This window comes from Zootermopsis nevadensis, unplaced genomic scaffold (genome assembly GCF_977971745.1).
Source record: "Zootermopsis nevadensis isolate Lab colony 2312 unplaced genomic scaffold, Znev_1.0 Znev_ptg000075l, whole genome shotgun sequence".
NCBI classification, from domain to species: Eukaryota; Metazoa; Arthropoda; class Insecta; order Blattodea; family Termopsidae; genus Zootermopsis; species Zootermopsis nevadensis.
In genome coordinates this window covers 344,757-365,127 of record NW_028259206.1, presented here as the reverse complement: position 1 = coordinate 365,127, position 20,371 = coordinate 344,757, and the positions used below count along the sequence as shown (strand labels likewise).

Below are 20,371 nucleotides of genomic sequence, written 5' to 3'. Positions count from 1 at the left end.
CATTTTTCTCTTAATTTTAAAATTAATATAATGTGTCTTATTAAAGTTTAGTGATAATCTGTTCATTCTAAACCATCTATTTATATTTTCAAATGTTGCATGAATGTGTTTATTAAAGTCGTTTGTATTAGAATGAGAAAATAGGATGCTAGTATCATCAGCAAAAATTATAGGTGTAGCAAATTTAGTTATTATACTGGGTAAATCGTTTATGTATAAAAGAAACAACAAAGGTCCCAATATAGACCCTTGTGGAACTCCATATCTAACTTTAAGCCAATCCGAGGCTGTATTGTTATTGTCATTAGTATGTAATACTGTTCTAATGTATCTGTTATTTAAGTAAGATTCATAAAGTGCGTGATCCTTCCCATTGATACCATAAAATTTAAGCTTAAATAACAAAATTTCATGATCAACACAATCAAAAGCTTTTTCCAAATCACAGAAAATGCCTCCCACTATTTGTTTGTTATTCATGGCATTTAAAATCTCTGTAGTCAATTTATAGATTGCATTATCTGTTTTTAATCCTTTCCTAAATCCATATTGTAAACAGGGAAATACTGAAAGATGCCACTTAATTGTTAAACCAAGGCATAGATAAAAGAAACAAATTATAAATATGTATTAATAAACATGCTGTGATTACATGAACTGACTTTGAAGAGCTTATGGGGGGGGGGGGGGGAAGTGGAAAATCTTCCAGCATCAGGAAGATAAGTGTGTGCACTTCACAAGAGAACTAGGTACAAACACTGAAAACTCACCTCTGGAGACTGGTGCTTGGGGAACCTTGATGCTGCTCTGTCCCTCTCCTATTATTGTGGAGGCAGTCACCCAGAATTCATATTACTGGAATTCTTTGAGTCGACGAACTTCATAGGTCAGCTCTCTGTCACCAAACACAGTCTCCTTATGCTCATCCTGTGATGGAAATCAAGAAACATTGTTCCATGCAATAGCAGTGATGTCAGACTGCATATGTAAAATGGTGATATATGGAGATTATGGTGGAATCAATATCCTGGTAAGTGAGAGAGCTTAGAGATCACATTTGTTTTTAAATTACAGTGAAACAAGTCAAGGAATTGTTTCGTTATGTTTCTTCCTGCTACAATTTAGTCTTACCTCTGAGTTTATTGTAAATGCATGCAAAGGAAAATAACACACATTATGTACACTGACAGTTGCAGATTAGAGCAGCAACAATTTCAATAATGTTAGGGCGGAACCTAGGAAGCAGTAAAAAAACTTTTAATATTTAATTTGTAAACAGGGGGAACAGTGGCGGCCCATCCATAAGAGCTCCAGAGCTCTTCTGGACTTACAAATAGTTAAAACATTGTCGAGCATGTATGGGTTTTCTCCTGATGCAAATTTACTTTTCATTTATTTATATAGTTATGTGTTGAAAGACTATTCTGAATTTTTCCCCTTGTGCAGCACTACCACTGCTCAGACTCACAAGCCGCCACTGAGGGTAATGGTAACATGGTAACATCAAAATTTCATTCATAAAGAAATTAAGATCAGATTAAATGTAGGAAATGCTTGCCACCCTTCTGCTATATAAATATTTGAAGACTGAAATATATAAATGAAACTAATTTTGTGTACTGTTTTTTATGGATGTGAAAATCACTCTCTCATATTAAAGGAAAAACAGACTGAGGCTGTTCCAGAATAGGGTGTTGAGGATAGCAGTCTAACTATAGAAGAACGAAGTTACAGGGACTGGAGAAAACTGCATTAGGATGATGAAATCAAGGAGGATGAGTTGGGTAGGGCATGTAGCATGCACAAGAGATAAGTATTTCACAAAACATTCTAATTAAAAAATATTAAAGCAAGAGGCTAATTGGAAGATCTAAGTGTAGATGAAATTATAATCCTAAAATGGATCTTATCAAGCTAGGGTGTGAGGGAGTGGACTGGATTAATCTGGCAGGATAGGGATCGGTGGTAGGCTCTTGTAAATATGGTAATGAACCTTCAGGATCAGAGAAAGCAGGGAATCCACTGACCAGATAAGGAACTGCCAGGTTCTCAGTAAGGGCTTTCTTCATGATGTTCGTTAAACTATAAAAAAATTCATGCAGAGCATCTAAGTATGTCTTGTGCTTTTTGTAAAAATATTCTGAAGCTTACTTTGCGCAGCAATGAATGGTAGTACACATTGTACTTGATAATGTTGCCATTTGGTTCCAGCGGTCTTGTCCAGGCAACCATAATGCTGTCAGATGTCATTGCTAGTGCCTTGATTTGTTCAGGTGGACCTGGAACTGTAAGAAAAATAAACATTTTGGGAATAATTTTCTTAAAAAGGAAATCAAAACAAGAAAATATCAGATGGATAAGGGTAGGATCATTTACTGTAGACATTTCAGTAGAAGGATATCACATTATACTTTATCCTTACACAACACAGAATGTAAAAGTTATAGCTATTTTATTTTCACTGGGGGGACATAACTAAGTCTGTACACCACTGTATAGAAAATAAATGACAGAGCAGACAGAATACCTATTTTCTTCTTTCATGTCTGTGAGAGGTCTTACTTTGCCACGTATCACTTGCCATGTATCTTTAATTAACAGTTTTTCTCCTTAACAGATTAATAAAGTTTATACTTTCAGAATTTTCTTTCAGTTCTTTTGCTGACATATTATTAATTCATTACTTCCAATGCTAGCAAAAATGTTACTTTGTTATTACACTGTATATTGAATTAAAGACCCTGGAGTCTAATAATATATAATATAATGCAATACCTTCGCATGGGGAAACATAATACAATATAGCACTTTAATACTGACTATTATGTGTGCCAGAGGTTTTCAACCTGCAAACCTTCAATATATTTTGTGCAGTTTTCCCTAAGTTACCAATCCAAATGCCTGTATCATATCTTCCTTCCTGCTTTATACAAGGCTTCCTAAAATGCCAAACCAACACAAATTAGCTCCAACTGTGAAATCCTAGTCTGATAAACTGTCCTTTTTCTAACACGGTGGCCCATGAAGAGTGAAAGGTGTCCCCATGTCTAAAAATGAGAACTCCTGATCTACACATAAGGAACTGTGAAGTTCAAAAATTTGAGATTTAAATCTGAATGTATGTAGGTAGGGTTAATTATGTTGCTTTGGTAGCAAAGAATATAATTTACCTTTACAAATATAGCAACTATCAACAATGTTCTATTTTCAATTAAAAGAGTTAGTAAGAATGTTCTTTTTGTTCATATAAAGCTCAGGGTTTAAAAAAAGACTATAAGTATGTGATTTCACAGTAAATACTAGCTGTGTATAACATACCATCTTCCTCTGTGGTACAGTGGACTGGATTGGACCTGACTCCTTCACCAGCTGTAGTAAATGCCAGCACTCTCACACTGTAGTTTGCAAACTTGGCCAAACCATGAAGATTTGTCTCAAGATTTGTTGTTTCCTTTATTTCCACATCTGATCCCATACCTAGAACATTGATTATATGCAGTTTGGAAATTATAACTCATTAGGGGAAATATAAAGTTACGCTGTACATTATTGTGGTAAATCTTTCGTTCTTGTTGGAAAGTCTGTTTGAGGAGTATTTATTTGGATGATTTAGACATTACAATTTAGATGCTAAGGTGTTGGATCTTTAAAATTTTTGAGTAGGTTTTCATGCTTCTCACCTCCTTGAAAACTGATGTGCTTGTATAAAACATTGTAACCCTCAATGACTCCATTATGATGTTCAATTGGTGGTGGTTCCCTTCTCACTCGTACACTCTGTGGAGACAATGCAGAGCAGCGCAAGTCTTGTGGTGCCATGTCTGGAACTAAGATATATATATATATGTAAATTTGAAAATATTACACTTGGCAGTGTGGATGTAGAAAGCATGAGAAATTTAAAGTTATTTAGATTTGAATGTAATTTTCAATTGCATGAAAGTTACTCAGGGTAAAAATAGCAACAAATCACTTGATTTCATTAAAACCATCATGTAAATCATCGAACTTTTAGTTGATTTAGAGTTATACCTAATACTATCTTGTGGTAGTTCTGAGCTTACAATGTTTGGAAAACAGCATGTTATCTTGTTTCAAATAATTAAGTAGACATTCAGTCAGGAGCATATGAATGCCTGACATGCTTTCTGAAATTCCAGCTGTTTCATCATCCTAAATTTTGCCACTTTCAATTGTCTGATCTTAACCAGTGATCATAACCACTGCACATTGCTTGTAAACTGTCTGCTTCAAGGCCACCACACCAATTCTGCAGCAGATATTTTTCCTCATGAACACCCAACCATTTATTCTCTTCATTGTCTACAAATATTTGTTTTCATGACTGATTATGATAATTTGCTTTACCATACCCCAAACTTTCACTTTATATGCAACATCTAATGGTATAAGCTTCTTCTCGAGAACATTTAACGTTGTTATTCTCATCTACTTTCTTTTGCATAAGTTTATAATGTTTATAAATCTGACTATACACTCATAATTTTTGTCATACTGTCCCAAGAAGCGGCTGTTAACAGTTGATGCCTAAGAGACTGGCAGTATTGAAACAGGGTAGGAACAAAGGAAAAGTAAAGCATATGGTGAGTGATACATTCTTGAAGGCCATAAAGGAGAAAGTCTGAAGGTGTGTGATGAAATAGAAGATGAAGTCCATAGCGTGCACAACTGAAATGTTTCAACATCTAAAGAGATGAGATCGAGGCACGTAATAATTTCTTTATATTTAGTTTACTGATTTATATAAAAAAACTATGACAAATTTGGAAATATAATTGTCTGCTTACAGATAATTGACAGCCTACTGTAATGTACAATGTTCATCTAAGCAAGCATTAGAAATGTTGTTCAAAATATGTTTCATAATATTTAATAGCATACTTCTAACCAAAGTGAGGGATGCATACCTGCCCAGCCACTATTTACAAATTACCTCAACTCTCTCAAAAACAGGTTGTAAAATGAAATACCGGTTCACAACATATAATGTTTACCTTTCTAAAGTTTGTAACATTTATCTGAAATATTTTTGGGTATTGTAAAAAATTCAAGAAGTTAAATATTCTGGTACAAGTTAAAAAAAATTAATTTCATTATGCATTTTACTCAAGTCTTATAGTGTTATTACTGAGCCATCAAACAGTAAATGATGTATTGATATGTGCTTACACCCATTATATACCTTAAAACATGCTGCCATTCTGGATTACTTGTCAAAATAACCACATAAAAGTATAATTTATAAAATTACTTCAAACAGTTTAAAACTATGTATACCAAAAACTAGACATTTTTGGTCACATAGCTTAACAGCACATAGAACTACAAAATATGGTGTGTGCGCATGGTGAGTCAACTTTAATTTATAACAATCTGACAATGTGCACAAGAAAACAAAAAGACACGCAATATTTACCTACCACCCTCCAATGTTGTTACAGACTGTGTTGGTGAGGCAGGGCCTGACCCCACCTGGTTGAATGCTCGCACTGTCACCTCATAACAGGTGAACTGGTGTAGAGAGGTTAGTGTCACCTCCAAGCGGTGTCCTCTCACTGTACGCACTTGTTGTGGGGCTGTGGATGGAGCACTGTTTCCTGGTACCCCACTCGGTATCCCAGGATCTCTCCATTGGAGTAACTCACTAAGGGAGGCTGCATAGAGAAACAGCATGATATAATAATATGTATGTCATGACATGGATATAATTTACTGCACTCTATTTGGAATTACTCTCACCTTCCATTTTACCAGAAGTGACTCTGGACTTGTTGCGTCAACAGGTATATCTATTGGGGGGCCACTGGGAGCTGTATAAATAAAGAAGATAACTCTGTTAGATAGTGAAGTGTTTAGTGAGTCCTTGAAAATGTCATCACTTCTATTATCCTCACCTTCCTGCAAAGTTAGGGCAAGAGTAGACTCACTGGGAGGCCCTGCCCCAACCTCATTGACAGCCAGTAGTCTCAACTTGTAGGATGTAGCAGGTCTCAAGGTACCCAAGCGGGCCTTGTGAATGTTGCCTCCAACAGTAACATTGTTCCATGAACTCATTCCTCCACCCAGTGTGGTCTCCTCCTCACGAAACTGTATCACATAATGAGAGCATGACCTGAGTATGGTGCCCCCCATGAGACGCTCACCCACCGACTTCCCACTTCTTGCACGTCGACCCGTCCTGGGGGCCTCTGGTGGCTCTGAAATTATTACAGGCAAATAACATGGTGTCATATGCTGTAAGATGAAATGAAAGAATGAAACAAAGGCACTCGGCTGCTCTCAGATGATTTTGTTTCATACTTAGTTACATAGCTAGTTACTACTCAGTTGTCTGTGATTGCCACTGACTACCAAATGACCACACACCATTTGCCTTATGACATGTAAAATGGAATTTTACTAAGACAAAATTCATATTGATAAATGTATCACCTTTGACTGCGAGGTAAACTATCATCTCATCCTGACCAAAATCATTGGAAGCTGAGCAACGATATGGACCAGCATCTCTCCGAGCCAAAGAGTCCAAATGCAGTTCTGCTGTGACTCCATTGGGTGTTTGTCGTTCCGTAATCTGGGTGTGGGTAGGATTTAGAGGTCTGTGAGATGCTGACCATGCTACATGCAGGGGCAAATCTCCTTCCGCTTCACACACCAACACAATTCCTTCTCCTGCTACACCACTTTGGTTTACTGCCCGTGATCTAGAATGTGTTGGAACTGAAAAGAAAATTTCTGATCATGAAACCTATTGAGACTGATGTGTAAATTATTCTGTAAAACTAATAAATTCATGTTCATATCAGTATTAAATGAAGCATCTGTCTGTTCAGTCGCTGGTCACCTTCGAAACCTGACAGAGAAAGAAATAATATACGCAAAAGCTTTATTAATGTATACCATGGAATAGAATTAAAAAATGTTTATACTGTTCGCTGTTACAGATGGAAAAATGAACTACTGTTTGGAAGTACTGGTAATGTTGTTTAAATTTTAATGCTGCAACAAACACAAGGAAGCACTGGCAGTATGTCCACACGAAATGATTCAATGACAGCTAAAGGGACAGTGGGTAAAACTGGGGCAGGTCCAGGAAGATGGCTGCAGATTTTATGTAGCTTTCAAAATAAACATATTTTGTAGAATGAATCCAACAGAAAAACAATATATGAGAGACCCTAAATGTTTTATAAAAATTACTATAACGATATAATTGCAAAATTGTCTGAAAATTATGAAGTATATACTCACCATTTACTCTTAGGAAAATAACCTTGCTAAGGCCAGACCCAATACCATTGCTAGCCTGACATGTGTAATGACCTTCATGTGATGGGTCAACCGTTCTGATCAGCACTGAACCATTACTTGAGATGACAAGTCGGGGACCAGACTCCAGGGTTATATAGTCACCAGGTTGTTCACCTGTAAAAATCTGAGTTTTTATATGGTAATTATGTTTATATTTACAAATTATGTACTTTATAACAATCAATATATTAATTATAGCAGTAGTTTAAGTGTTATGTAATATTTAAAGCCATCAGCCTCCCTCTCTTCATTAGACCATCCTTCCTTTTAAGTTTTAGAGGTTATTTGGAGTGACCCATATGTATTGGTAGCAGGTCAGTTATGCTAGGTTAGGTAATTTGTTTAAGATTCTGACACTTCAAAAATTATCCCTTACTACAATCACACTGACTGAAACTATGTCAAACCAAATGAACCTTTATAGCTGAAGCTTGTCTACATAATATTTAAGAATTTAGTTCATACTACAAAAAACAAAAACAAAAAAAAAACACTGTCACCATCACAATGATCAATTTCTGAATGCTGTTTTGGAATATATATACTGTTTATGCTGATAATGATACATAACCTATCAATACTAAATGCAAAGGTACTGTCTGTTAAAGCAGCTGGTATGTATATTTACCACTTGACCTCAAAGGGTTAAGCCAACATGAGTTAGACTAGAATTAACAGTTTGAGTAATTTTCATTATGTATTAGGTTTTTCCTTTCTGAGATGTTATTTTTTAAGAAAATACATAACCTCAATTTTTTTTTTACATTATTCTAGAGACTTTTGATTATGGACTAGTGAGTGATAACTACTCCCTTTACTTCAGAAGTACTAATAACTCATAAAATGTAATGCACTTACGAGACTCCTCAGAAAATGGACTATGTCCAGAAGATAACCAGGAGTAATGACAAGCAACAGTTGTTGACATGTTCAAAAATCAAGAGAGTAATAATGTCACTAACCCTTGGCTTTCATCCATGTTATTATGGGTGTTGGAAAGCCACTGGCTTGACAGTGTAAAGACACAGGATGCTGGAACAATACTGAGATATCCTGGGGCTCAACATAGAGCCTATATATATATATATAGCCTAAACCATGTACTTAACTGTCAGAATCATTATGACAGGAATATAAATGTCACTTTCCCTTGGATTTTATTATTGTAGAAACTGAAAAGATGACAATTCTAACATAAATTTAGAATAACTAAAAAAAAGTATATACCCACACACAAACAAAATAAATGGCAGAAGAAAATATGATTTGAAGCTTTTGCAGTGACATAACTTAATAAAATCTTCTCAGGCAATCAGCCGTGTCAACTGGTGAAAAGAAGAAACTGATGCTTGAGGGACCAACTCTGTCCCCATCATCAAGTTTCTGATGTGACTTGATGTTGACATCATCTCCCATCTCATGGTCAGACCCTAGCCAATCACAGCTAGTGGGTGGAGTCAATAGCTCATGCTGTGTGGCCCTGCTTTCTATTGATGTTTTGACCAGATTGCTTCAGCATTTTTTTTACCGGATACCAGGTCTGACTCAAAGTGTTGCCTCCATTCCTATTAAAGTTACTGGGATGCAGGTTGATCTATATGATTAAATAATAACCAAAATAACCTCATAATGATTCATGCTCATTTCTTTCAAGCTGGAACTACATGCCAGACCCACTTTTGTTCATAAACTACACTCTTGGACATGAGTAGATGATAATGGATTAACCAAATGACAGATGGATAAACCATCACATCATGATCTGCCCTTCTGGAAACTTGTACCTCTAACAATAAATTTGGCCACAGCTGCAGCATTACTGGCAATACAGGTGTAATGTCCTGAGTGTCGGGCTGCCAGATTGCTGAACATCAGGTTGCTTACAAACTGGTGCTGCTGCCTCCTGAGACAATGGACCTCCATCCTTGCGCCACGTGATTGTTATGGGGAAGTCCCCAGATATGATGCTGCATGACACTTGAGCTCTCATTCCTTCCTGTAAATTGCTGGGGAACTGGAATGGGGCAATTTGTGGTGGTTCTGTGAACAATGTATGTCATTTTTTTAAACACATAAGAACCAGTAATGTTTTATAGTATGTTTTGTGTTAGCAAGTTCAAACTCAATAATGCAATAATGGAATTACCTGCTACATGTTATACTTTGATACTTTGACAACCCGTTCTTCAAGTGCCTGAGCGCTGCGGGTCCCAACTTTTTGTTGGCTCGATCTATAGACATTCGGTAGGACTCCTTGGACGAGGGATCGGCCCGTCGCAAGGCCTCTACCTGAACACAGGACAGCACAACACAGAAAAGCGCGGACAGACATCCAGGGATTGAGTGGGATTCGAACCCACGGTCCCAGTGACCAAGCAGCACAAGGCCCACGCCTCAAACCACGCGGCCACTGAGACGGCACGCTACATGTTATATTTCAGATTAAATAAAAAGAAACAGACTTTTATTGAATTAATCTATCTGTTCATTTATATTATGATTTTCCTTATTAGGTTTATGGTGCAGTGCAATTACACGTTTATAACAAAGTATTAATTTCCTTGCATTATGAGGTTAACACACATGGTTCAATCTTGGGAAATAATCTACATTACATTATATTATAAGTTGTCAGAATCACATAGTGTTCAAAACCTGAGAATCACCAGTTCCTCCTATTATTTTGTAACCTACAGTCAGGATACGTACTCATAACATCAAGGTATGGTCTACCATGAGCTGACTGCCCTTGTTGGTTGCTGACTGAGCAGGAGTATTCCCCTTTGTCAACGTGTTCGACTAATAGCGTGCCATTGGAGAACACCCTCTGTCTGAGATGAATGGGCAGAATATCACCAGCTCGCTGCCACGTCACACTGGAGATGGGGAATCCTGCTACTGGACATCTGAGGTATACATCAAGACCCGTGACCACAGTCAGGTTCTGCGGTACACGGGCAGAAGGAGAGCCTGTAATATGTGTACAATCACTGAAACACAGGGTTACAACATTGTCTGCGGGTGTCAAGACAGCATAAAGTAGACTGTCCAGAGATATATTCATGATATTTTGGCTCTCTTTAGATGTCTTCAATAATCTCTTCCTTCTCTATCCTGTATTTTAATGTTTCTTTTATGTATCTTTCATATTCCATTGATCAAATATGATCAATCTTGTGACTTATATCCTTTCTTTCTTTTTGGAACAAAAATATTTAATTTTCCTTCATGTGTTTGTTTACTTGTCCAATAAACTCGCTCATCCACTTGTTTCTGGAACTCAAAACAGTAACGTATATTTTTATACCACCAGTTTCTTTCATCACTCATATTTTTAATATTCATGAGCCAACTGAAACTACTAGTTTTGTAAAACTGTACCTGTGTAACCTTTACATTTTTCTTGTTTGATGCAAATTTTATGTTTCCACAAATACAACTGAACCTTAATATTAGCCTCTATAACCATGTGAAATATGGCATGGTCAAAGATTATAAACACATCTATAAATCTTAACTTGCCTCTCTAGATATTTAAATTAAAAATTAAACATTTAAGTTCTTCCCAGAACTTCTTGTGAATGCCTGAAGCATTGTATGCATGGTTATGCTGCCTTAGGGATAACCTACCATAAATATTGAGCATGGCGGAGTGCTGAACAGAACCAAGGACATTTCTGGCAACACAGGTGTAGATACCACCATGCTGTACACGAACGGATGAGATGTTGAGGTGGCTGATGACGTTGCTTGCGGAATCCAGGTAACTGCCCAGAACATAGCCTCGGGGCATGAGCTCACTTCCATCAAGAAGCCATGTGATACGTGGTGGGGGGTTCCCCAAGGCAGAGCATCTCAGTGACACTGGTGGGCCTTGCTGCAGGGTCTGCTCTATGAACGTTAACTGTAGCTCAGGGGGATATGGCTGTAACAGCGGGAAACATGAGAAACTGGAACACACTGAGGACTACGGAAATGAAGGAAGAAGGAAAGAAATAAAGAAGCATTGAAAGTGGGAGAAATATAGAGACGAAGGAAGGAATGGATAAAAAATAAAATATAGATGGAAGGGTAGAAAGGGAGGTAAAAAGAAAACATTAAGGAATAAGAGGAGGAAAGTGAAGCTTGTAGTATCATAGCCATATAAATCTGTTCCTTCTATTCATAACTTTTGGAATGAAATGACTGACTTTAGCAAAAGTTTGCTGTAAACTTAATGAGTTTTTTCTACTTTTAACAAAGGCAATGTGGAGGCTGAGTAAAGTTCTAAGGTGAATTAATTACATATAAGATCCTGAACCTTTGTATGTTAATTATGGTTTTAACTGCAATCATTTTTGAATAGGTATGTAATGTAAAACAGCAACATAGTAACTACTCGAAATCAATAATCACTTTCATCTGATGAAAATTATGGACAAGCCTTCACAAATATGAAAATTCATTTGGTAAATTTATTGATTATAAATATGACATATATTCAAAAAAGGTACTCGTATGTTAGTCAAAGTGAATTTTTAAATTATTCTTATTTGTTTGATATATTAACCAGTGCAGTTATAGATTTAAAGCCTGTTAATAATAAATGATAAAAGTCCAATTGTAATAGCGTTATGAAAAATACTAACGCACCTCCTAGGGTGAGCTCAGCACTACCTTGGGCACTCTCATCACCGCTGCGTGACATACACTGGTACATGCCACGATCTGATTTCTGAACATTTCTCAAGACCAGCACCTCTCCCTGTTGCATAATGCTGACATGGGGGCTCTCCAGCAAAGGGTGTGCATCTTTCAGCCAAGAGATGTGTATGCCTTCGCCGCCTCCCTGCACAGAGCAGTTGAACATGGCTGGGGTGCCTGCATCCACAGTCTGCTGCTGTGGGCGGATGCGGGCCTTCAGTGGCGTCATTACATTAAGCGTGATCTCACGGCGATCCTCACCCAGCAGATTGCTCACTACGCAGATATAGCGACCTTCATCCTGTAGCTGAACACGTGGGAACTGAAGTACAGACCGTAGGGGGCGTACAAGCACCATACCAAGCCCCACCTCCTGTAGCACACCGACCTGGTCGCGGTACCATCTGCAGACATAGTACACTATATGAATATCTGCTTGAAAGTGAGACTATAAAAATGTTTGCTCATGACGCATCTCTTGGACTTTGCAGATTATTCTAGGTTTATAAAATTACTACATTTTAGAAATTGTCCAAGGTTTGGGCTCTAGTTAGAGACTGTGCTTAATCATAACATTTGGTGTCCATTAGAACATCTCTAACACTGAGCATAACCTAACAAGTTACATAAAAGCCACGGTCAGAATAGTCTTAACTCTATTAACATAAAATTCCCTTTTAGGTATTACCAACTCAAATACACAATTGTTACTGTTATTGTTATGAAAATAAAAGATTGTCTCCAAGCAACTGTACCCACTAAGAAGACCAATGTTGAACCCCCAGATGATACACGAGTGAACATGTATCAGCCGTGGAATGATGGTGAAACAGGAAACTTAAGAACTCTGAGAAAAACCTGTCCCTGCGCCAATTTGTCAAGAATATACCCACATGGACTGCCCTTGGCATGATTCCAGGCCTCCATGATGAGAATGAATAACAAATTCCCTATATAATAGAATTCAGAGTGCCCAAGTACTTGCACTTTACTATTTAATTAATATAAATATTTCATAGTCCTATTTTCTAACCCTCTTTATTATTACAAAGACATTATTGTCATTTTATATAAGAATATGTAAATTTATGAGGACTGTCATGACCATGATTTTTTTTACTACTGAACCTATTAACAGCACAAAATTGTACATGAGGTGGGATCTTGCATAGTAAATAAAAGTTGTTCTATCTGGTACATGCTAGGTATGTGTTTACTAGGAACACCACCAATCAGAGTGAAGGTACAATTCTGACATATATTAAACCACAGGATTGAAGACAAAGTCATTACTGAGCAAATATATTAAATTTTATCACTTGTGCATTCCATCACACCTCTTAAACATAAAGTTCCAGAGTTAAGTCCGCCCAGCAGTCCTATACCAGAATGGGTTTAAATTCCCTATTCTGGTATGTCAAAGGTTAACCAATGGTCATGCAAAAACAAATAATTTTCATATTATAATAATAATCTAAAACACGTGTTATGTACAGTCATTACCCAAAACTAGTCCTCTTCTCAATAATGTATCCAGTTATAGGAGATCCTCCATCTTTCTTGGGTGGAGTCCATTCCAAATCCACATGATCCTTGTCCCAGTCTGGAAGATGAATTATAAGAAGAAGCATTGTTATGTGAATGATATTTGGTAACGTAATTTCTTACAGAATGTTACCAGTATCATTCTGAATTAGTTACACAACATTATACAGTAAATTCTTGTTTCTCTTAGTAGCGGATGAACATTACTGCATATTGCCTATGGGAAAACAAAGAGTGGTCTACATCAGTACTTATGCAGTTCTTTCAGAAGTGATCTTTAACATCATTATCATAACTTATGTAAACTTTAAGAATTAAGTCTACTATATTCTGTTATTCTTGCACTACACTTGTTTTGGTTTTCTTAATGAAGTTCCATTTCTGTGATTACAAGTTTAGTTACATTGCCTCTTGAAACATAAATTAGTGGTTTGTCTATACTACACAATTGATTTACTTCAGTTTAGACTTAATCCTCAAAAGAATACTAAGAATACTCAGAATACTAAGTGACGTTTCGGAGGGCAAAGAAACGGAAATTCTATGACCCGGACAAGACCACTATGACCCTTAATTACATTACACCATTCCAAACAGCTGTAATTCTATTATATTCCTGTCCGAAGTCTCTAACATAATTTTCAATCACAACAATCCTGAACAGGCTCAAAACTGATCTCCTGAAACAGTAATCAAGAGATATGCTAGTCTGGCTTGGGTTGATGCTTAATGTACTCCCACTGGAATGCATCGAAACAGAAATACAGATGACAAAGCAGATGCCACCCAGCAGAGCTTCGGGGATTAACTATCTAGTGCATAACTGTCCTCCGATGGACGCTAGGCATTCACACCCACATAACTTCACATATTCCCTGTTCACGAGTAGCTACATGCGGGCTCACAGTCTGTGACACAAAACTAATCTCGCTGCATCAAAGTACCGAAATCCACACCCCGTCAACGAGCAGATGTCACACTTAACACAAGTTCACGTTAAATTAACATACCTTGCACATCCTAACAAATTCCCGACGTACGAACGAAATTAGTTTCATCACGTGGCTTCCAAAACACAACACACGAAGAATAGGCCATTTTCTTTTTAGACAGGCACGCCAACCTGACAAACTGGAAAAAAACCCACGTATTGTGCACGATACGGGAGTATATAAAATTCACAAGAAATCGTAAATACATCCAGACAATTGCTTGCCACATCTGTCAATAACGAATTGCATCGTGAAACAGTTGCCAATCGATTTCATAACCACATATCTCGGAAAATGTAACCTATCCATTTGCGTAAAATGAGCCAAGGCTCTGAGATGTACATGTAATTATAAGGATTTCATTATGAAGTCAAAATTCTGTGGGTATGAATTAGTATCATATACTGAAATTATTAAGAGAAGACCTCTAAGGGACTTTCATGTACATGGCATGCTGTTTAGTCATGAGCTCGTAAACAGGATATTCCACTGTCCACCACTCGCACGGGAGAGAAGCCGTTAGAATGTAATGAGTGTGGTCACAAGTTTGCTAAAAGTTCAAAATTACATATGTGATGACATGTACACATTCCTTCAGAACAAGTATAAAAGTGGATAGAAAAGTTTTTTCTGTACAAAATAAAGTTATAAAAATTAAAACTAAAGGTTTATATTGTTGGGAAGGCTCCCATCTTACACGAAAACACATTTACAAATTAGTGATGAATCAATGCTTCTTTTGTGTTATCCCAATGCCACTGAAAGTAGATATGTGACTGGCAGGAAATGCATAAGGAACAGCCTATTATATCACCTTTAAGTCAAGCATTTAAAGGATCTTCATTTCAGTTCTGTATGTCAGTAAGAACATGCTGCATTAGGCTAGGCTAGCTTTGGTTAGCTGGTTCCAGTTTGTTATCTTATTATCTTTATGCCAATGAAATATGTGGTACCATTTAGGGCTAAAGTTGCTACCTTAGAGGCTTTTCAAAATAACACATTTTTGCTTGCAAAACTTATGTGGTTAGTACATTTTATATACACAAAGATATACAACCAAAACCTTTTATGTGTTTATTTTGTTACTAGATTAATTGCAATAAAAACGTGTATATACAGTATTTTGTATACAGACACATGTCCAGTAAGGTCTTATAAATTAATTGATATTAGGAGAATCAAGATTTTGGAAAGGAGTACACTTTACAATATACTGACTTTCTAAACTTCATTGATAATATGTTACAAGACACACCTGAAGATATAGAATGCAAATTAACAAAACTGAATTCTACAAATTATGAGCTGGGTATCCTAACAATTTAGGTAACAAGAAGATATTTCAAGGAGTTGCTGATATCCTGGATGATAGTATAAAAATAACAGAATTCCTTCAACTTTTGTCACACAATACTCCACACTATTCAAAAAATATATCGGAATGTTGTACAACATTGCTTCAAACAGTTGCTGCAAAGTCACAAAGTGCAATCTCTGGTGGACATCTTGAACCCCGTGCTATTTCCTTTATGAAGGCCGTAGCCTTTTGACAGGACTTCTCTGTACATGTGCGTACGTACCACAACGCTGCATAGCTCATTATGTATTTTTATCTGATGATATAAACACACAGAAAATAAGCTATTTTCCAAACACTGACTTGCCACATTGTAGCAAAAATCTCACGGGTAATATTTACAACATAAACAAAGTCCTTGAAGTTTAAATTATTCACTCCATCACTTCTCCACTACTTGGTATTTCTCCAGTATGCACACGAGAAAGATGACTTTTAAGATTGACAAGTTCTGTGAAGCTTCAATCACATACAACACAACCATATGGTTTCTCCCCGTGTGGATACCATAATGCCTTCTCAGTTTTTCTCGCACTGGAAACTACTTATTGCACACATCACAATTATACGGTTTCTTCCCCTGTGTGTATGCGTTTGTGCGCGTTGAGATGTCCGCCCTGAGAAAAACTTTTATTATATACTTCACAAGTGTAAGGCTTCTTACCTGTATGGATAAAACTGTGTATCACAAGATTTTCTTTCTGTGAGAAATGTTTATTGCATACTTCACATTTGTAAATCTTCACTTCAGTATGAGTGCGATAATGTTTCTTCAAATCATCATTCCTTGAAAAGTTCTTGTTGCAAACATCGCATTATCACATTTATACTGTTTCATTTCCATGTGCGTTGTACGATGCACTGCGTGTGAACTTTGCATGACACACATTGCATTCAAAAGGCTTCTCACCAGTGTGTATACGGTAATGATTTTTGAGAGGTTTGTACCACTGGTGTTACCGATCAGGCATTCGCGTTTAGTGAGCTTTGGCTGTGACGTAACAACATGGCGGATACGTTTCGTCAGAAAGAGTAGAGTAGAGTTTATTTACATTCCATAGATCCTTCTTAGGACTCAACCAAAGGATGTAGAACATGTCATTTCATACAACATACATACACTTCAGAACTTTCAACACAAGTACAAGAACGTATTTCACATATCAATGTACATAAATTTCAGATTATGCAATACAAGTATGAAAAATAATTTTACAAATTAATATACATAAACCTCAGAATTTTATATATAAATACAAAACTTTCTTTGCATATACATAGATTATGGATATAAAGCTTAAACATTTTCAGCAGAGATGAAATCATCTACAGAATAGAAGGAGTGAGTGAAGAGGTAATCTTTCAATGCAGGCTTGAATACCTTTATATCATAATTTAGACTTTTAACTGTTGGTGGAAGATTATTAAACAATACCTGTATAGTACACCCCTTTCTGATATTTAGTAAAGTTAGCATTTGGCACATAATAGATCATGTTTACGTCTTGTATTTAAATTATGTACATCTGTATTTTTTTTTAAATTTATCCAAATTTTTCTTTGTTCTTTTATAATAAGTAATTCTTAATCTTAATTTACTTTGTTGTCACCATTTACAAGTTCTGTAAGAGTGGTTCCAGTCTTCTTGATTCTGCAATTCTCTTGCTCTTTATCATGTCATTATACTTATAACATCATTCACATGCTGGAAGCCTAGTTTACACTTCTAATTTTCAATGTTTGTATACCACCATTGGCATTTATTAAAGCAAGAGAAGGTGCTTCAATGTATATAGCCTCTGTGTGTGGGAGGCTATGATGCAGGACCTCCTTACCTGTTGATGAGCCACTTAAATTTGTACATATTAGTGTTTCACTTCTGGGTTCTAATACTAGGAAGTTTGTTACAAGAAATTAAAAGCTTCTTGTAGCAAGGATAATGGAGAGTTTATTGTAGTTTTTAGTAATTACATATACAGAGAATATTAACTAAGTTTTGAAACTTCCTGCACCTACATTTGAGATGCAATTATGGCCAAGCCAGGTTTATAAAATATAATTTTTATAAGAGAGTGTGAAGGTATGGACTCAATTTTTTGTGGCTCGGTATACAGTCAAATGAACATGGTAATGAGCCTCTGGGTCCTAAAAAAAGGCAGATAATTACCTGTCACCAGCTGACTGACTATCAACTTCTCAAGGAGTCTGATTCATAGATTCAATGTGTATAGTTATTCTGTCAGATTCTATCTATTTCAAATCACAATATATCAGAAGTTGGTTCTACTTGGTGCTGGGTGCTCTGGTTGAGCTAGTTTAAGCCTTAAATGATTAAGTAGGGTTTTGTCCTCCCCTACTGTCACCTGAAGACAGAAATACAATGAACTTCTAAAGCATGTGGTTTTAAACAGAAATAAAACAGACAATGGACAAAGACCAACATAATAATTTTACACATTGTGTCACATCATCAGAAGCACATGAACTTCATCCATGGTTTTAGTTAAGAATGATTTGCTTAAGTGATGAATCCCAAATGAATATTATTTTGTGCAATAATGTTGTTACATACATAAGGATTACCTGACACAGAACAGAAAACTTATAAATTTAAGCTGGGTGCAGAGTTAACCCTTTCTTGTTCTACCATTTTGGGATCCAAATTCACTGTGATAGCTTTAACAGACACCATACCACATTCTGAGTCCTTTAATTCTGAGGACATTTAGTTCAGTATTTTGAAAGTATGTGGACTCCATCTTGTAATCTCTTGGGTCAGACTGTTTTGTTTAAAACTATCATCATATAAAAAACCTGTAAGACATAATAACATTCAGAGACATTATCAACATACCCATTAGGTTTCTTTAAATAAATGGAAGACAAACACCTGTGCCAGCTATATCTTGTTTACTGAATGGAAGTGAAACATTGCCATGACATTATACTTATTTTTTTAAATTGAAGGAGAGCAAGGATAACTCCCAAAAGTATAAAATAACTGAATTCATTATCTGCATAATTTGATATTAAAATTTTTCCAACAAAACTTATATGAAGATAATTAGGTGGCACTTACATAAATGCCCACACACATGACATAAATGGACACAAGTGAGTATTATATTTTTGCTGGGGAAATACATTATTTTTTTAGTAAATGGAACATTAATTTGTACATTTTTATTAGTGCAATGTGACAGTGGCAATATATCTGGAATCATTAAACTGGGATTTGTTATGGAACTCATCTCGACACTGATGTAAAAACAAGAATGTGATGATGCAAGCTTACAGTGTCAATGGTGTTCTGTACCTGAAATAAAATGTTGTTATGCTTCAATAAGATATCCAGTGTACAAAATATATGTACACATTCTTACGATTTATGGCTTCAGGATGAAATACTTTTTGGTTTTTATTATATGGCTTGTCTGATCATATACAGAATTTTTTTTGTCCAAATACCAGTATGTACTGGTATGGTCACATATTTTGCATCTTGTATTACATGCATATTCATGCCAGTTATATTCATACCAGAGGTATCGCTTCCCTTCTGCCCACTGAGTGACGAGTCTCCCTTCCTGGCAGGAGATGTTGAATAGAGCTGTCCAGATTGACCATGAGTGCCTCCTTGCTGATCATTATTGCGCTGGTTCTCTAGTTCAGCCAGGGACTTTGCCCCATATCCTGGATCACCTGCCTGTGTCATATAATAAATACATGTCCATGTTAGCTCAGTAAAAAAAGAGGAAATCTTTAGAGAAAATTATTCAGGAGTTAATTTCAATGAGGAATTTGTCAATTAAGCCATTTCAAAAAGACATTTGTACAAAATTCACTGATTTTGATACAAATAAATCAGTTGGCACCAGACATACACTACTTATTAAAAACTACAAAGTGTGCACACCTAATGCATGGTCCTAATTTATCACTTACAGAAATAACATTTAATAACAATATTCACAGGTCTTTCACCAAAGTCATATCATGTAACAATCCAGTACTTCACACTTCATAGAAACTTCAAAATCCCTATGTGTAATTCTTTACAGAAAAGGAAACGTGTCAATTTAATCCTTGCAGCAAAAGTGTAAGCTATGATAATTGAGGTCACATGCATCAAGAACTCAATAAAAGCAATCTTCTCACAAATGGTCGGTAATGTAGCATTTGTACACTCCATTGGTAGGTACAGTAATAGCAAAGAAAACATTGCTGAACACTAGGAAATACCAGATTTTTTTTACAATATTCTTTCATAACTGAGGGTGTAATGCACAAAAATTCTGGTGGGATGAGCAACAAAAATGACAGTAAACCTTGTGTGCATTTACCCATTCAAATCTCACCAACTTAAACTTAAAAAAAGCATAAATAATATAGACAGAATTCCGAAGTGTCTACATTGATCCACTCATTCAGGTTCAAACATTTTATATGTGCTTCAGACAAT

The 20,371-nt window shown here is 36.2% G+C and overlaps 1 pseudogene across 1 annotated transcript in view; it reads right to left on the bottom strand.

Annotated features, from left to right (window-relative positions):
* LOC147871022 (cell adhesion molecule Dscam1-like) overlaps nt 1–19,624 on the bottom strand; it is a 28,178-nt pseudogene extending 8,554 nt beyond the window's left edge. Inside the window, exons 1-16 of the transcript XR_015532892.1 lie at nt 19,450–19,624; nt 13,519–13,618; nt 11,957–12,419; nt 10,963–11,257; nt 10,042–10,302; nt 9,117–9,372; nt 8,295–8,435; nt 7,273–7,446; nt 6,454–6,741; nt 5,916–6,218; nt 5,761–5,831; nt 5,442–5,675; nt 3,681–3,827; nt 3,319–3,477; nt 2,152–2,285; nt 771–927 (exon numbers count right to left, since the gene is read on the bottom strand). The product of XR_015532892.1 is annotated as a cell adhesion molecule Dscam1-like (transcript). The remainder of the gene's footprint in view (nt 1–770; nt 928–2,151; nt 2,286–3,318; nt 3,478–3,680; nt 3,828–5,441; nt 5,676–5,760; nt 5,832–5,915; nt 6,219–6,453; nt 6,742–7,272; nt 7,447–8,294; nt 8,436–9,116; nt 9,373–10,041; nt 10,303–10,962; nt 11,258–11,956; nt 12,420–13,518; nt 13,619–19,449) is intronic.
* Nucleotides 19,625–20,371: the final 747 nt, after the last annotated feature.